Source organism: Lissotriton helveticus, chromosome 7 (assembly GCF_964261635.1).
Source record: "Lissotriton helveticus chromosome 7, aLisHel1.1, whole genome shotgun sequence".
Lineage (NCBI taxonomy): Eukaryota > Metazoa > Chordata > Amphibia > Caudata > Salamandridae > Lissotriton > Lissotriton helveticus.
Window position 1 is genome coordinate 1,256,428,859 of NC_136068.1, and position 18,445 is coordinate 1,256,447,303.

General features: G+C 42.7%; 1 long non-coding RNA gene across 2 annotated transcripts in view; it reads left to right on the top strand.

Moving 5' to 3' along the window:
- The window catches only part of LOC144767321 (uncharacterized), a 670,339-nt gene that overhangs the window by 370,792 nt on the left and 281,102 nt on the right, over nt 1-18,445 (top strand). The window contains exon 3 of one of the 2 annotated variants that reach the window (XR_013598148.1): nt 15,018-15,103. The exons of the other annotated variant lie outside the window; for it this stretch is intronic. This is a non-coding gene — a long non-coding RNA (uncharacterized LOC144767321). The remainder of the gene's footprint in view (nt 1-15,017; nt 15,104-18,445) is intronic. 2 annotated transcript variants of the gene reach the window in all.

The following is an 18,445-nucleotide window of genomic DNA, read 5'->3' on the forward strand; positions in this document are numbered from 1 at the left end:
GGTTTGAGGTATCCTGGGAGCATTGTTGATAGACCTTTCCTGGATGTTAGCGGGGATAGAACATGTAGATATAACAGCGTTTCCAGGTGTTGGATTTGACCTTATTACAGATTTTTCGATCCTGGATAGCCTGTCCCCCAAATCATTGATTTTTGCTATCAATGGAGATAGAGCAGTGTATAATAGGCGCTCGATTTGGGCCAAAAGAGTCAATTGTAGGGGGGATACAAAGTCATTTGGTCGGGTCTCAGCTTTATCCAACGTTGATGAGGCTGGGTTGTGGCCAGGTAAAGAGGGGCTGCAGTTATTGGATAGAGAGAGGGTAGTATTGGGGGAAGCCTGGGGAGTGCTAATTGTTTGATCAGTGACTCTGGTCACTATGGGGGGGGTAGAAGCATCCGGGATATAGTTTGTGCCACACAGGGCGTTCAGCTCTTCCCAGATGGACATAGTAGGTGGTAGACAGGATCCCGGGCACCAGTGTAGGTAGTTAGAACGGAAGGGGTTGAAAGGATAATGAAGTGGCTGTACCTTCTCATATGATGGGGCCAAGAGTGGTGGCCCGTCCCGTCCTCCTTGTGCCTCCGAGGGCCACAGAGGGCCCGCCCTTTGCCCGGGCTTCGCCCCGCGCGCGGTCCCGCGACGCGGGGACTGCTGTCCTTTAATCACGCCTCCTTGGGCGGAAATCCGCTGGTGCGCCGCTAGGGCGTCTGGGGGATGTCGTTTTTTGGCCCCTCACGGCCGGTGGAGCTGGTTTGCTGGGTCCGTGAGCAGGAGAAAAGGTAGGCTGTCCCCCTGTGCAGGAAGACGCTGTCCGCTGCTTGTGCCCCCGAGTGTCTGGTGAGCCCCCCGCTTTGCCGGGACTGCTGTCCTTTAATCACGCCTCCTTGGGCGGAAATCCGCTGGTGCGCCGCTAGGGCGTCTGGGGGATGTAGTTTTTTGGCCCCTCACGGCCGGTGGAGCTGGTTTGCTGGGTCCGTGAGCAGGAGAAAAGGTAGGCTGTCCCCCTGTGCAGGAAGACGCTGTCCGCTGCTTGTGCCCCCGAGTGTCTGGTGAGCCCCCCGCTTTGCCGGGACTGCTGTCCTTTAATCACGCCTCCTTGGGCGGAAATCCGCTGGTGCGCCGCTAGGGCGTCTGGGGGATGTAGTTTTTTGGCCCCTCACGGCCGGTGGAGCTGGTTTGCTGGGTCCGTGAGCAGGAGAAAAGGTAGGCTGTCCCCCTGTGCAGGAAGACGCTGTCCGCTGCTTGTGCCCCCGAGTGTCTGGTGAGCCCCCAATCTTCCCAATCAAAACATGAACTCCTGGCTCCCAACATGTGGGCAGAGCCAAAGCCCCCCCTGCTGGTGATTCTCACACAATTGTCTAGCGATAGCTGCAGTGCCAAGTCAGACCACAAAAACTACAGACACCCAGTCTAATACTACGAACACCTGCAATAATTTTCTTGAAGCCTCGTATGTCAAAATATAGATCTAAAGGAGGTGAGTAAAAGAAAAGTTACCTCACGGAAATTACATGACTTCCAGGTGTAAAGTCCTGATATCACAAGTCCTCCATACAACCTAAAGGGATCTGGAGGTGGAATCAAAGAGCACTCCTGTTGCTTCCCTTGAAAATAAAATGGGGCACGTCCGCAAGCATGGCCTGGCATGTGTTCCCCATTGTCCCCTGAGTCCGAATGTAATATTCAGTGTAAATAGAGATGATGTGCATGCTGCTTAGTACAGCTTTTTGTCTCATCCTGCGACGCCCATTCTCAGTTGAAGATGACAATTTCTGAATGTTGTGCCAAAGTCACCTCAATACAAACTGGGCATCTCTTTTCGTGGGAGGTAGTGGCTGGACGGTTACTGTGATCATGAAGAATTCCATCAAATTAGCAGGCCTACTAATAGCTGTGGTGCAAACTAAGGGGGAAATGTACAAAATCTCCATGCAGCGCAGCGCAGCCCCCTGCGAGGCTGTGCTGCGTTGCGCAAAAGGAAGTGAACAGCGCTAGGGTGTGTGTGAATCCAGCATAGGTTTTGTACAGGAAGGATACCCTCGCTGTAAAACATACTATGCCTAGCCTCGAGGGAAAGCGTTTCCCACTTTGTATGAGTGCTGCACAGTGCAGCACGCATGCAAAGTCAGAAAAGGAGGGTGAAATGAAATGCTTTCTTCTTCCTTGCGCCTAGCTTCAAAGGGAGCAGTTTTCTCACGCTAAACCCAATCTACTGTATTTAGTCAATTGGGTTTAGTGTGACAAACGTTGGGTGGCAGCTTGGGAACACCCATGCACCACCCTTGGAATGCCCAATGGTGCAAAGTGATGCGAAGCACCACATAGCGTTTTTACTTTATTTCCAGCGCTAAACAAGTTTAGCGATGGAAAGTAAATTAGGAAAAGAAAGATTTCGTGCTGTTTTGCATCACTTTTGTGGCGCAAACAGTTAGTAAATCTCCCCCAAAGAGTTCATTGGCCAGGAGAGGATAATATTGATATTCCACACCATTTCTTAGAAACCTAGCAGAAGAGTATTGAGCTTTGGGTCGTCCGGAAGTCTGTAATGAACCGGAAGATATAGAGCATTTATTTCATATCCAACTAGACTGACAGCAAGGCAGAAGTTGATTTTCTCTTCACGCTTGGAGACCTCAAATAATTCACGTATAATAACTAGAAGAGAGAATATCGAGAGAATGGTTAGTAGTCTGGCTGGTAGTTCAGAACAGAATCAGAGTGATGGTTAAAATCTTGAGATTGAAAGTTTCTTATGAGCAGTGGATGCGGTGTTATGAACTCGGTATTGACAGCGATGCTTTCTCCATATCCACAGGTTGCTTTAGGGAAACGATAAATTGGCAAAAGTATTTCAGATTCAGACTGCAATATGCAGATGGGCTCCCGGGGTGAATACATTAACTATGCATGTCTATAGGCAATGAGCCTATATAATGATTAAACGCTTCAACGCATCATTGGCACTTGCCCTGCTGCGGAGCGATTGAACAATGTCCAATTATAAATATTGTTAGATTTCACAGTGTTCGTGTTGCTCGCAATGCATAAGAGGCGGGTTTAAGGGAGGAGGTAATAGTTTCGCATAAGTAGCCACACGTTTGGGGCTGTACATGTCTTTTGCTCCTAATATTGATGTGTTGTCATTTTGCGGTGGTTAACCTTTGTTCTCTCATATTTTTACAGCACTGCATGTTTTTATTTTTTTTAATCAACCACCTGGTTGTGTCTTGCATAATACCTTTTGGCTGACTGCAATTGCATTTTACATGACATTTTGGAGATCCTAATTCTTAAATGAGTTTACATTTCTCTGAGGCTTATACTCTGCGAATTATATTCACATTCAGCAAACAAAACACATTGAGAATAAGACTCAAGGTTTTTTTGGTTTCGATGTCCGAATTTCCCGAGACAGATTTTGTGGGTTTGTGCTGCTCCAGTCATTCTCCGTGCGGCAAGAGAGGCAGAAGCGTCTGAGAGCAAAGCCGATGGTCTTAACATCCAGACGTTTCAGACAGCGCTTTAACGGGACCACGGATTAATGGGCCAAAGATCTGTGCCCTCAGCGAGACCGGCAAATGCCCCGATTCATCCACTGCTTCTCAGATAAAGGAACAGCAGCAGCATAATAAAGTTAAAACCTACTGGGCTCCTTAATCACCGTAGTTCAGGGCGATGGAGAAATCTCCCAGACAGAAGCCCTACACATCTGTCATGTAATAATAGCAATTTGGTTTATATAGCGCTGCCTCTTTGCCATCTTTAAGCGCTGTACATAATAGCCGATAGCATAGGAAGATGATAGTCAATTACCTGACCTCGAAAGGATGGAAGACTGAGTTGGAACTTGTGAAAATCTGAATGTATGCACTGCAGGTTACAGCAGATGCCAGCCACCACAGTCAGGGGCGTAACACAAGCCCCCGCAGGCCCCGCATTGCGGGGGGGCCTCGCGCTCCTGGGGGCCCCGGCCGGGCCCCTCCTCACGTCATACAATTATTACAATACATCTATAATTGTGGCTCTAAAATGTTGCGCAGTGCGGACTTTTGAAATGGTGCGGGCCGCGGGGGCCCCGGCCGGGGCCCCTGCGAGTGTTTGAAAATAGTGCGGGCCCCGGCCGGGGCCCCTGTGGGACTGGGAGAGAGGAGTCTACAAAATGGTGCAGGCAGGCCAGGCCCGGGCGGGGCCCCGGCCGGGGCCGCCACCCGAGTCTTCGAAATGGTGAGGGCCCCGTAGAGAGCAAGTCCGAAATGGTGGGGGGCCCCAGCCGGGGTGTGATGTGACTACTGTGAGCATTTATAACACTGAGCCGCCACTGCCACTCACTCGAATCTATGAAATGGCGGACAGGGAGGACTGTGGACAGAGTAGACTTTCACTTTCCATTCCATTCCGTTCCGCGCCGCGTATGCGCGTGCCGTGTGGGGGGCGGGCTGCTGGTGAGTGGTGACAAATGCCAAGCAGGCGGCCCCGGGCCCAGGGGTACAACACTGTCGGCGGCCCAATAAGCAGTAAGACACTGGGTCAGGTGTGAGGTGTGGCGTCACGTGTGGCCAGGGCAGGGGGCGCGCTCGCATAGCCATAGTGAAGAAGAAGTCAGAAGACAAAGAACTGATTCGAACACATCTCGAAGTCGAAGACAAAAAGCCAGGCCCGCCCACGCTCAGGACTCGAGTGTGACTGTCCGAACCAAACTCCGAAGCAAAGTAAGTCCGTCACGGTCACCGACGGGGCCTGCAGGGTCCAGCACGAGGCGGCCCTTTACCAAATTGCTGCAGTGAGCCTCGCAAAGTAAGTGTGTGTCCCAGTGCCCCCTGAAGTCTGTATAATCTCTCTGCTATTTGTTTTGCAATAATATGGTTTTAAATTCGCAGTTGCAGCGCGATCATGATCACCTGCCTGCCAGGGCCCTCTAGCAGAAGTTCACACACAGTAGGTGGCACGGCAGCGTCTTGCAGCAGAGCAGCATTGGATAGCTCTCTGTGTCAGCGGCCTGCTGTGGTGTGTTCTGTGCGTCTGAGGTAAGGGGGAGGCGGCGGGCCAGGGTTTGATTATTTTTTGGTGTCTGTGAGTCGAGGAGTAATGTTAAATAATGGTGCTTGCTGTGAGTGGCCTATGTGCCTCAGATGTCTAGTGTTCAGCTACTTGTCCACGAGTCAGCTGTATTGGCTCTCTTACTTTTAAATGTAGGCAACATATCCGTGCTGCTGTTTGCAGGGCTGGGCAAGTAGCGCAAAACGCTTTTGGGATAATCATAATTTTTATTAGGGTTGAAGAGACTCGTTTTAATATACTACAGTGCCATGGCTGCCAGCTCACATTGACTGCCGTGAGCCTTGTTAAGTGCCTGTCGGCGGCTGTGTCCATGAGTCAGCTGACTGTGTCACTTCATTTTTGGGGCAGTTGACAAGGTGTGTTGTTGAGGTGCATCAGCTATAGCTACAACCGAAGGAAGTAGGGAGATGTGAACATATGACTGTGCCTATTACAGATTTAAAACTAGAGTTAACTGCCATGTTTTAGTTTGCTTATGTGAGATACTCCTTGTGTGCCGTTTTCCTATGTGAAACATTTAAATTCTTGAGTTATGGCACGCTCACAGTTAATAGAATAAAACAGTTATGTACATGCAACATAGTTTATTCAAGTAATGACTCGCTATATGTTTTAGAGCAGTTGAAAGATATTTTAGGGCTTTTCATTGATTAAAAGGGGTATAATTTCTAATATTTATGTATTTCCTAGCACTTTATTGCTTTGTTTTGCTCGCAGGAAAATGTCACACTAAGTGTCACACATTTGGCAGTTGAGGGTCATTCATAAGTGCACTGAATCCATGGTAATGTCACTTAATCTGAACTCTTGGCAGCTATGTGTTTGTAGCCTTCTCACACCTCTGCTTCCCTCAAAACCCCAGAATCTGGGCCTAGCTGCAGTGACACACAGTCTCCAGGTAGCAACCCAATGCATGGAGACTTCCCACAACTCCCGCTTTCCTCAAACCCCTGACTCTGGGGCCTGCTGCAGCAAAGCACAGCCTCCATGTAGCACTCCTATGTAAGGGAACTAGGTTAGTGCCATTACATTTCTGGTGCTTTGTTGCAGTTTTAAGATCTTCTTAGAGTTTCTTGTTGCTTCAATGGGTTTCATTTCTGATATTTATATGTTTCCCTCGTCTTCATTGCTTGATTTGGCACACTAGAAAGTGTCACTCCTAGTCGTTGAAATGTCACTCATAATTACACTGAATTATGAAAATGTCACACATAAGCAATCGGAAACCTTGGCAGTTATGCCTCCAGCAGCCCCGTTTTCCAGCCTCCAGGGGCCCCATCAGCCCTGTAGCACACACAGGCAGCACTACACTCTCTCACCGGTGTTGGTAACAGTCCTACCTCATTAATTAAATGGTGCGTGCCGTGTGCGGTGGGTGCAGGTGACCTGAGCTTCCAGGTCCAGAAGAAGGGGGTTGAAGGGAACTGCCTCGAGGGCAGAGATCATTTGCAAATTTACATACCTTTGTAAACTGGTTTACCAAGGCTTAGTTTTTTTCTGGTTCCAGTACCCCCTGAGCCCGCACTCTGCCTATTCCTTACATTTGTATTTTACGTTTACTGCCGTAGTGTGAGAATGCATTTCATGAAAAGGAATATAAAGTAAGGTTGCCAAAAGAAAAATCCCAGCAGTGTGTTGTTTAAAGAGCTTGTAAAGACCTCGTCTTGACACTAAATAGGATTATGAATAAAGTATGTATTGATTTGTAATGTGACTTTCCTGTCTTTGTTCACTTTAATTATCAGTCATGGATCATTCAGGCAGCCCTAGAACACAATTAAAAGTGCTTTCTATTTATATTTGTTGTTCTAAGTATAGAGATATGTGCTGAAAATATGGCTTTAGGTGACTGCTTATTTTTGTCCCATCTGGGACATCAAAATAATGATCTGGCAACCCTAATCATAAGACTGGAAGTTTGTTGCAGGATCAGCACATGATTTATTTCCTCAACCCTCGATCCCTGATTAACGCCATAATAGCAATAGCTTAACTTGTATCTGAAAACTCTAGGGTGCCAGCAATAACATGCTGAGTTACTTCAAGTGTCTGGGAATGCACCCAGCATTCAGACAACTCACTGCTCATTCACGCCCTTCACTTTCACGCTCACCCTGCACTCAGAGCAATCACAATGCACTCACTGATCACCATGTACTCCCATCATTCACCCGCTCATCCTGCACTCACAGTCATCACTCAGCACTCACAATGCACTTGCGCTGTTCACCCAGTACCTCACCCTGCCGTCACACAAGCACACTACTCGCCATGCACTAATGTCACACTTCACTCAGCTGTCCCACTCACTGCTGAATCTGCAAACTCACTTAAACAAGCCCATCACTAACCATACATTCTTTCATCCCACTCTGCACTTATATCCGCCCCCAAATTTATATGGTCACCTCACACACCCTGCAGTCACTCCTCTTACCCTACTCTCACACTGTCGCATCACTCACCGTGCACTCAATTGGGCACTCCATCCACCCACAAAGTGCATAGGGTTAATATGCCTGCTACAAAGAACGTGTAGCATGCAGATCATAGAACTAAGTGTAAGTAAACTATGAGTAGCGCTATAAAAAAATGAAATGTTTGTCAGAAAGGCGCCATAGAGAGATGAGGTGCATTGTTGGTGAGTGTAGTGAGGGAATTCATGGAAAAGGCGGAGGGAAGGTGCTCCAAAAAAGACTGTCAGATGCCATCCAGAGACTTTTTGAAGCATGGGCAAAGTGGGCTCCGGCCCAGGGCCCCAGACTTTCAGGGGGCCCCCTGATAAAACCAGCTCTGTTCTGTAGAGTCTTGCCCTGATAGCATTAAATGATTCTTGAACAGATTGTTTTAAATACAACTTTCCTTTGCTTTTGTCAATATTGGGTTTGTGTGGTTCGAGAAGGTCAGCGTGGCGTTGTTGGCTCAACATCCTGTGATACTGGGGATTGGGGAAAAATCATGAATCTCCCTGTGCCTAATAAAAACATATGTAGTTCTTTCCAGTTAGTCCCTGTGTATTTCGTTCCATCGTGGACTTTGCAAACTCACTATTAACACTGTTACTGAGTTCGCAAAGTCCATGATGAAATGAACTAAATACTTTATTGTTAACACACTCTTTGAAGTGCTTCAAAAGTGTAAATGTTTATATAGCGGGAACGCAACCTGAAAGTATTAGCGCAGCTGGCTTTAAACGAGCGCGCCAGTCAGTTCTTGACTTTGTGTGTATGAGGACTGGAGGGAGGACACTGACTGATACTGATTGTGTCCTCCGTGTGTACTGACTGGCGCGCTCATGTAAAGCCAGCCGCGCTAATACTTTCGGGTCGTGGTCACGCTATATAACTTTTTGAAATGCAGAGTGACTACTTCTCTAGATTTTGTCTACAGAAAGTGAACAATACGTTAATCATAATATTTCTTCTTGAATGTTTCTGTTTAGTTGTTTGTTTAGTTGTTTGCAGTTTAAATTTAAAAAATCTGTGAGGTTCTCTGCATTGTATCTTGAAGTCTCTTATGAAGCTCTCTGGTGATACTGAATAAGCAGCCACCATGTTGTTGTTATATGACATCCCTTTATTAATGTAATAACTGCACTTTCACAATTGCTCTATTAACCTTCTTGCTTCTCACATTTGCTTAAAAATGCACCATTTACCCACTCTTTTTCAAAATGTTCTCAGGGGGAGCACCCCCGAGCCCCCTTTTAATGATTTCAGACTCGCTTGCTGCGCTCACTCGCCATGGTGCTCTCCTACCCAACGTTTACGCACCAACATTTTCAAATGACACCAGCCACCACTGGTTGTCACTCGAGTTTTTATGGAATTCCAGGTTTGGGTTTGTCTTTCAAAGTTTCATGTTATTGTCCTTTAATATCAATTCTAATTCAGACCCTTCATAGTTATTCTTCAGCCATAGGCAGTTCCTGAGACAATAGGATCGCTCTTCGGCATTGTTCTGATTGCTGCCGTTCCTGAGACAATGGGATCGCTCCTTGGCATGGTTCTTATTGCTGCAGTTCCTGAAACAATAGGATCGCTCCTTGGCATTGTTCTGAATGCTGCCTCAGTTAAATAATCTGCTTTTGACATTATTGTTACAAATGGTGTACCTTATATGGTAAGAGGGTTTCCCACTTTCTCATTGGAACTTTGAGAAAGACAATATAGAGGTATTTCATTTAAATGTTGGAGGTTTCAAATCGAAATATGCCAGATTTTTGGGCGGTGGGGCAAAGTGGTAGGTGGTGGGCCGGGCCACCGGGGGGGCCCCCTCCATGTGTTTTGCAGGGGGCCCCCTCAAGTTTCGTTACGCCACTGACCACAGTCACCTAAACAGAGTTGCACACAGATGTGATGCTTAATTATCTTGTCAAGAGAGCAGAGCTGGAAGCAACTCGAAGTCAGGATTAGGTCTGCTTGTCCTCTCAGTAGAGCTATCAATTGTCAATTGTGGACCGTGGGGGATGGTGTATGTGATCAGTGGGGGCTCTCTGTCCCAGGCCGTGCTCCTGCACGGTCCCTACAAAGTCTATCTGCCTTTGTGATATATTCTTGATAAATCAGGTATCCTTAGGCTAGGTGTCGCCACAAAATCAAAGAAGGGCAGTGTTGGCCCGAGACCAGGCCCACTAGAATAATGTGGCAGGCGAGGACCACATTATATGGCAGGGACAATTATGAGGCAACAAAAGGCAATTTACGCTGCATAGTTTGTGATACTTTTATTTCATTATTTTCTCATTTTTACACAGGATAAATACGGCAAACATTTCACCTCTTTAGCACCAGTTTAACCCCTTCGGGGCTGATGGCGAGCTCAGCTCGTCATGAGCGTAACGTGCCGTGCGCTGATGACGAGCTGAGCTCGTCATGTAATGCGGTAAATTTAAAAACGCAGCGCGCAGCAGGAAAACCGCTAGCGCGCATGCGGTTAACAACCAGTTAAAGCAATAAGCAACTGAAAGATGACCAGTCAGACTTTCTGAAGCACCTTCCAATGCGCAGGAACATCTGTTGCTGCATTTTATTGATATCTTTTGATCCGATTGAACTAGAAACATTTTATTTGATAAAATCTTCTGATTATGCAAGGGATGACGGATTATGTGGTAAATGTTACAAATCGATAATTATGTGGGAAATGCTGAAGAATCACATAATTCCAATGGCCCTGCCTAAGAGTGACAAAAGTTTCAGACAATTGGGCCCATTTCACACCTGCATGAAAAAATGGGTGTAATAAGAGGGTAACTAGTCATAATATCGAGTTTAGTAAATCGACAATACTAAAATATCGATGTTATATATATCGATGTTAAAAATATTGTTTTTTCCCCATAAAATATCGAAGTATAAAATATCGAATCAAAAATACCGTAACAAAAAAATATTAATTTTAGTTTTGGGTAAAATATTGAGGGAAAAAATATAGAGGGGCCGATTCCGATCGGGGTCGGAAGGGCCCCGAACGTGATTTGGCTGGAAAAACTACAAGCCGTATGCTTGTTTTACACCTGACTCATACTGCTGTACGAGCAAGCAAGTAGGATGCGAGCTACATGAAATTCACCGACCAAGTCATTTCCGGATCCGAACCGCTCCGTATGGCTCGGCCGTAAGCTAACCGTGGCGTGCAATGGATGCGATTTACGACCGAGCCAGTACGATGCATGCGTTGGACAGCTGGTGTGAGCCGGAGTGTCCGGCTCGCAAAACGTCCTGGAAGTTGCCTTTGGGGGTCTGCGTCGGACCCCCTGTCATCCGCAGCCCTACGACTCAGACACAGGGGGAGACCCAAGGGTCTCCCGAACACAGGCATGTACGGTGCGGATGGCACCGATGCGTACCCGCTGTAGGTGGGGGCCTTGTGCGAGAAGTACCCATTCAGTCAATGGGAGCCCATGGGTGACTGGCTCCCGTCGACTTCAATGGGAGTCTGACCGAACCCAGTCTGGCAGCATAATGCTGCATCGTACTCGCTCGGTGGTACTGCAGGACTCTGGCTCGGTTGGAAAACACTCTGGATCCAGCTCAGTCGCGAGCTTTCGGACCCGGATCAGAATTGGCCCCAGAATGTATAAAATATTGTTTTTTTAAAATATCGTTATAGTATTATTTTATATTAAAATATTGTTTTTGATGTAATTTTAGGAGCGGGATGTTGGGATTTTAGGGGATAATGGTGGGGATTGTTTTAAAATAATGAAAAATGAATTATTTACATTTTAAATATTTGATCATTTAAATTATAAAATGTTGTAAGTGTGGGGAGTGTTTTTAAGAATGTAATAAATAAAATTTGAAATAAAAAAAAATTAATTGAAATTAAAAATTTGTTTTAGGAGGTGGATGTTAGATTTTTAGGGGATACGGGTGGGGAGTATTTTAATAATAAAAAAATTATACATTTGTAAAATAAATGTTAAAATTAAATGGAAATGGAAAAATTTAATTTGAAATATTTAATTTATGAGTGTAACATAGTGTATATAGGGAGAGGGCTGGGGATTGTATTAAAATATAATGTCATATTTTATTAAATTTAGGATGCGACCACCACCCTGGCTGTTGCATCCCGCATATCTAACATTGTGGCGGGTGGTGCTCTGTGCAACCCTACCACAATGCCAAATATGCCTGTTGTGCATTGGCATGCACAACGTGACAGGAACCGCACAGTGCCTGTCACGTTGTGCATGCCAATGTAGGGGGTACCCTAGGTATCCCCCAAGTGCACCCCCCTCCCCTGCAACGGGGCCCCAAAGGCAGACACCGCATGCCTTTCCATGGCGGCATCGCCGCCATGGAAATGCCAGACTCTGCTGACACCCTAATATGGCGGGCGGTGCCTGCTAGGCACTGCTACCATATTATTGCCTGCCTGCGGTAAATCGGCGAACGGTCTTTCCGTCTGCCGCTGGGCCCTCGCCATTGTAGTAGGTCGGGGGGTAATTGGCGTGCGGCCGGGGAAAAATGTCGGGCAGATTGCCACTGCCGGTCGGGTGGTGGCGATCCGCCCATCATCAAAATGGACCCCTTAATGTGTGTAAAATTTATGAAATCATGGATTTTTGATTATTAAATACAAACTAATTTACATTTTTTAAGTTATATGGAAGATAAACAGATTTGTGAAAATTATGACTTTACATGTGGATTTATTAACTAAATATAGTGAATATATTTTAGTTTAATAATAGATTCAAATATTTAATTTAAACTAATTTTTATAATAATAAAAAAGCTAATTTTTTAGTTTTATAATAATTATTTATTAGTAATATTTTATTTTAAGAAATATTTAACAAATAAAAATACAAAAAATTGATAGTAGTGGTTTTATCAATTATTAATTATGTATAATATGTTACAATTACATTTATTAATGTGTAGTGTCCATCACCTTCCCTTATTTAATAGTAACTGCAGTGGGAATAGTATATAATATATGTTTAGTGTCCAGCACCTTCCCTGACTTAATACTAACTGAAGTGGGAATAGTAAAATATATATGTTTAATGTCCAGCACCTTCCCTGACTTAATACTAACTGGAGTGGGAATAGTAAATTACATATCTTTAGTGTCCAGTCCCTTCCCTGACTTAATACTTATTGGAGTGGGAATAGTAAATTACATATCTCTAGTGTCAAGCACCTTCTTTGACTTAATTTGAACTGGAGTGGGACTAGTAAATTATATATATTTAGGGGTCTATTATAATGGCGGGCAGATCGCCACTGCCCGTATGGCGGTGGCGATCCGCCTGCCATTATTCACAGCCCGCTTCCCATTTCCCCCCCTCTATATTAGTATGGCGGGGGACTCTGGCGGAAGGATAGACCGTCCATCGTAATACAGTCCTAAGTGTCCAGAACCTTCCCTGACTTAATACTAACTGGAGTGGGAATAGAACATTATATATCTTTAGTGCCAAGCACCTTCTTTGACTTAATACTAACTGGAGTGGGAATAGTAAATTATATATCTTTAGTGTCCAGCACCTTCCCTGATTTAATATTAACTGGAGTGAGAATAGTAAATTATATATGTGTAGTGTACAGCACATTACTTGAGTTAATACTAATTGGTGTAGGAATATTATACTATATATGTTTATAGGTTTGTTATTTTAAAATAGTTTTTTTTAAATCTGTAGTGCTAATGTGTATGTATAGTAATTTATTTACTATATTTACAATTACAATAATTATAGCAATATATTTCGAAAATACATATTAGTTAAACAAAAATACATTGCATTAAAATATACATTTTGGGAAAATATTTTTAAAAAAAGATTCATAGAAAAATAATCAGACTTGTAAATCTTTATATGATCTTAAGTTTTTTAATAATAAGATAGAGTAAAAAACGTATTTTTATTAATGGAATATAATACACATGAAAAAACATACAAAATAAATACACAGTTTTATTTTTGGATATATGTTTTTTTCACATATGATGTTTTTTCACATACATATTTTTAAAATTGTTATATTTTATGATACAGGTATTTATCTTTTGTAACAGAAAACATTTTTTAGGTATTTTTGTTTAGAACATTTTTGTAACATACAATAACTTTGCAATAACATTTTACAGTTTATTTGTGCATGTTTAACAGTAAATAATTTAATACATATTTTGTAAAAATTAAAGAATATAACATAATACAGATTTATTTAAAAAAGATTAACATTGTGGGTTTGAATCTGATTCGGGAAAACAATCCGTACGGCGAATCAAATTTGTAGCTGTTTCCGTCCAAATCGCGTAGTACGATCCGTAGGAAAAAAATACGTGAGAATCTTTGCGAACCGTACAAAACCAAGGGAAAATCCGTATGGCACAGGACCCTCACGGTGAACCGTACGAATCATAAACATGCTGTACAACCCGATAAGTACGATCCGGACCGGGGACTGAAAACGCGATTCGGATGGAAAACGTCATATGAGCAATTCATACTGAGAGCCACACATTCACATACGCACCGTACCCTGCAATCATGGGGGTACACACCGTACCCCTATGCTCTGTACCCCAACGCACCGTACACCTACGCTCCGTACCCATGCGCACCGTACCCCGATGCACCGTACCCCTACGCACCGTACACCTACGCACCGTACATCTACGCACCGTACCCCGATGCACCGTACCCCTACGCACCGTACTCTTGCAATTATGGGGTGTACTTTCGTACCCGGGGGGTCCATTTCGCATGCGGTTTGAGTCAAAATCTGCTTTTACGGATGTTTTAAACTCCCATAGAAAGAGAGTCGTAAGGAGTGTTGTCGTAACGAATCGTACTTACTGGGTCGGAAAAAACTGCTTCGATCCGTACGGACGTCGCGTACTGCGTGTTCTGAGTGCGAATTGTACGTATTTTTAAGTTGTATGGTCTTTGTACGATTCGTACGGAGATCTGCTTTGGGTTCGGATCGTATTTCATCGTACGTACGGGGATGTTGAAGGTGTATGATTTGTACAGTATAAATACTCCGTACGACTATTCGTAGGGGATTTTACCGGATCGGAATCGACCTTTTATGTGGTTAACAATTTTTGTACATGTAATATATATTTTTATTAATATTAATAATGTATGTGAGATTAATAATAATAAGTATGACATTGTTACATTTTATATAAACATGTTTTCGAAGAGGTAAGTTTTTATTTAACATTTTAACAATGTTTAACTTTTTTTGCAAAGCATTGTAAATAATACAAATAAATAAGTAATTATAATAATAAATAATATATTTTATATTAATTATTATTGTAATTATACAAAGTAGAACAATGTTTACATTATTTTTAACATATAAGTAAAATATAATATTTTTAGAAAATATATAAATAATTTATTTATTACTGTATTATATGTTTTTAAATTAATTTCTAACTTTTCTATTATTTAACTAGCCATATTTGTTTTACAGGTACTATTTTGTAACCGCTAACTGTTGTTTTGGGTCATTTCTGAGGGGACAAGCTCGCGGTTAGAAGCTGCGTCGCGTCGAGGAAGGTAAGGGTAATTTTCTTTAATTAAGCTAAGTTTTTACTTGAATTTGAATGTAGTTAGGTGGTAGGTAGTGTGTCTGGTGTTAGGTGGTTGTGTTTTTGGTGTGTTTTAAGTGTTAGTTATATTTTCACGAAATATCGATAGTTAGGGCTCAATTAGGATGGCAGGTGGACTTTAGTCCGCCCACCACCCTAGCAGTGCTGGGACCGGCTGCCAGGGGTGCGGCAGTCCCGCATCACCAATTAGAATGCAGCCGCCACCCTGGCTGTCCCATCCTGCATCTTTGACATTGCAGTGGGCGGTGCTGTAAGCAGCACCCGCCGCAATGCTAAAGAGGCAGGTTGTGCATTGCCATGCACAACGTGACAGGCACCGCATGGTGCCTGCCACGTTGTGCATGGCAATGAGGGGGGTACCATAAGTACCCCCCAGTGCATCCAAACCCTCCCACCCACCCACCCACTCTCCCATGTGTGTAGATAAAGGGAATACTAGTATTTTGATACAGACCATGGACTGTGTACAACTGATAAAATGGTTTGGGAAATTTTTTGAAAGTTCCATCCATCATCCATGTGTCGCATTGTTGTAATTTGAGTAAATTGTTTGCAGTAACAAACATAATGATTCTTTTCTCTTTGCATTTATTATCAAATAGTACAAATGGTTCATTATTGTGGGTTATGCTTAGTTCAGGGGGAATCTCTACCTCTTGAAAGGTTTTAGGGGCATGTGTAGTAGTTGTAGTGGCTTCTGTTTGTTTAGCTATTGTTCTTTTTAAAGAATCAATAGAGGGTAATTGGCTAGATGCATGTTGGGGTACAGTTAGTAACTGTTGTTTTAATATTTCTGTGGAAGTTCCATCTGTACTAGTGCTAGCTTCTTTTGTGGATTCAAGAGCCTCTCTTAATTCAATCTCAGTTACATTTGGGGGTGGGTGGTGGTTTATTGTGTTATAGCTCTTCCATAACATTTGTTCGAATAATATTTGCTACATTTCCAAAACACATTTAAACCAGTTTGTTTTACTTGTGTATATACATAACCCATGTAACATAATAACATCTTCCCTTTTTGAGACATAATCAATGGTACGCCTTCAGTCATGGTGGTCTTTTTAGTGCTAAAGAAAATGTATATAAAAATTAATAACAATATTACAGTATAGTTTTTTAATAAATACAAATACATTGCTTTGGATAGACTTACAATGTTACTGTTGATGTAAATAAAAATGCTGTTGCAATTTTTTTTAAAGCTTGTAGTTAGAATTTCTTGAAGATGTTTCTGTTGGTAGGAAAACATAATTTTAATATTTTTGTTGTATTGTGTTGTAGGTGGTGGGGAAATTGTGAAAAAGTGGAAACTTAGGGTGGGTATTTTAGGGAGTAGTTTAATACAGAAATATCATATACTTACTTTCTTTGTAACTTTATTGTTGACACTGCTGTACCATTTTTTGGGTGCTTTAAAAGATATCTGTAAAAGAGATATAAAATTAAGGGAGAGATATTAGTGAATTATGTTTTATATATATATGTTGGTGAATAGTAGAAGTAGTGTTATATTTTAAATGCAGTTTTACTTACTTAGTGCAGTTCCAAAGCTTTTTTCTGTAATGAAAATCTGCGTTCTGGAAGCAATCTGGCAGAGTTTCCCCTTATTTTTCTTGCAGGTTTGAAGTGCAAATTAAATATAATTTTTTGGGTGTTCATACAGTGTTTATTTAATTTAGTTTCATGTTATTGGTGTATTTTATTAGTGTGCGGTTTTCATTCGTTGTTGTTAATTTTGGTGTTGTTTTGGCAGCTGGTTTCCCTGTATGGCAAAAGCTAATTAAGAAGTTGTTAGTGGTAACTTCTTTTTTTAATTGAGTTTGTTAGTTAAGTGTGTTTTACATTGCTTTTAATGTTAAAGACTGTACGCATTATGTTTAATAAGTTTTTTACTTATTATTTATCAGTGTGCTTTGCTAATATTTTATGCTTTAATATGTTTATATATCAGAAAAATATTGTATAATATTAATAATGTGTGTAGTAAATGTTTCTAGTGTAAAAATACATTTTGATGTAAAGATATGTTCATTTGAGTGATTTTTAAATAGTTGATGTTTGTACAAAAGCGATAATTTTGCTGTCTATATTTTTTATTTCGATATTTAGGACATTTTGTATATTCTCAAAGAAATGCTTCTTTTGGGCAGATTTCACTGCCCTTTTTCCGATGGTGCGGGCAGGGTTAAAATATGAGTAAAACGTGTCAAGTTGAACACTTTTTCCCTCTCATATTTTCCTCTCTTTGGCCAAATATAATAGAGGTGCTATAGTAATGAAACTTTGCAGCTCTGCCGGAAAGGGCGGATCTGTGTGCTTTCACTTTGTTCTAACTAATCGAAGTACAAACTCATGAAGTCAATTTCACCTACCGCTGGCTCATCTAATCAAAGATTTAACATGCGAATGACATTCCTATGGAGTGAAAGTCATAGACTGAAATAGATTCGTTGTTTAATGCCTCATCTTTTAATCAGTTTAATGTGTTGAATTGCAAAGTAAAACCCTGAAGCTTTTGATTTATGACCGCAAAAGCTATTGTCCACTTGCAGTGCCATTATTTTGTTTTTTAAATCCGGTCATACATTTTATAAAAAATGAACAGCCATAAATCGAAACTATGGTACAATTTTCAAACATGTTTTGCACAATACAGACACATGTATCCGCTCATATATTATAGTAATATTGATTTTTATATGTGCAATCTTTTATTTTCATTAAATAGTTTAAAACTCACTTTAATGTTTAATTTCTTTTGTGCAAGTAGGGGAGTTATTTGTTGATGAGGTGGTACCCACTGTAAAAGAAGCTGTCCATGAGTTTTAGTCGATGAGTTTGTGACTCGATGTGTTGCAAGTCTATGGATTTACAACGCACTAAAGCATTGAGTTGTAAGAATCTCTGGACACTTTGGGGCCGATTACGGTGGCGGGAAATCCGCGACCGCTGGGCCGGCGGTGAGGACCGCCTGTCCGGCGGTCGCAGATTTCCCGCCATCATCCTGATTCTTCCTACCACCAAATTAGGATGGCAGTGGGAATAGGAAAGGCACCGCGGCGGACGGAAAGACCGTCCACCGCTGAAAAAGGGGTTTAATATGGTGGCGGTGTCTGGAAGACACCGCCATCCATATTATGATGCAGGCTCAGAGCAGCCGTTCCATGGCTGCATTGCCGCCTTGGAAAGTCTGGCGGTTCCTTCTGTTGGGGGCCCGCTGCGGGCCCCCGGGCTGTGGGGTGCACATGAGGGGTACCTATGGTACCCCCCTGCTTTTACATGTACAATG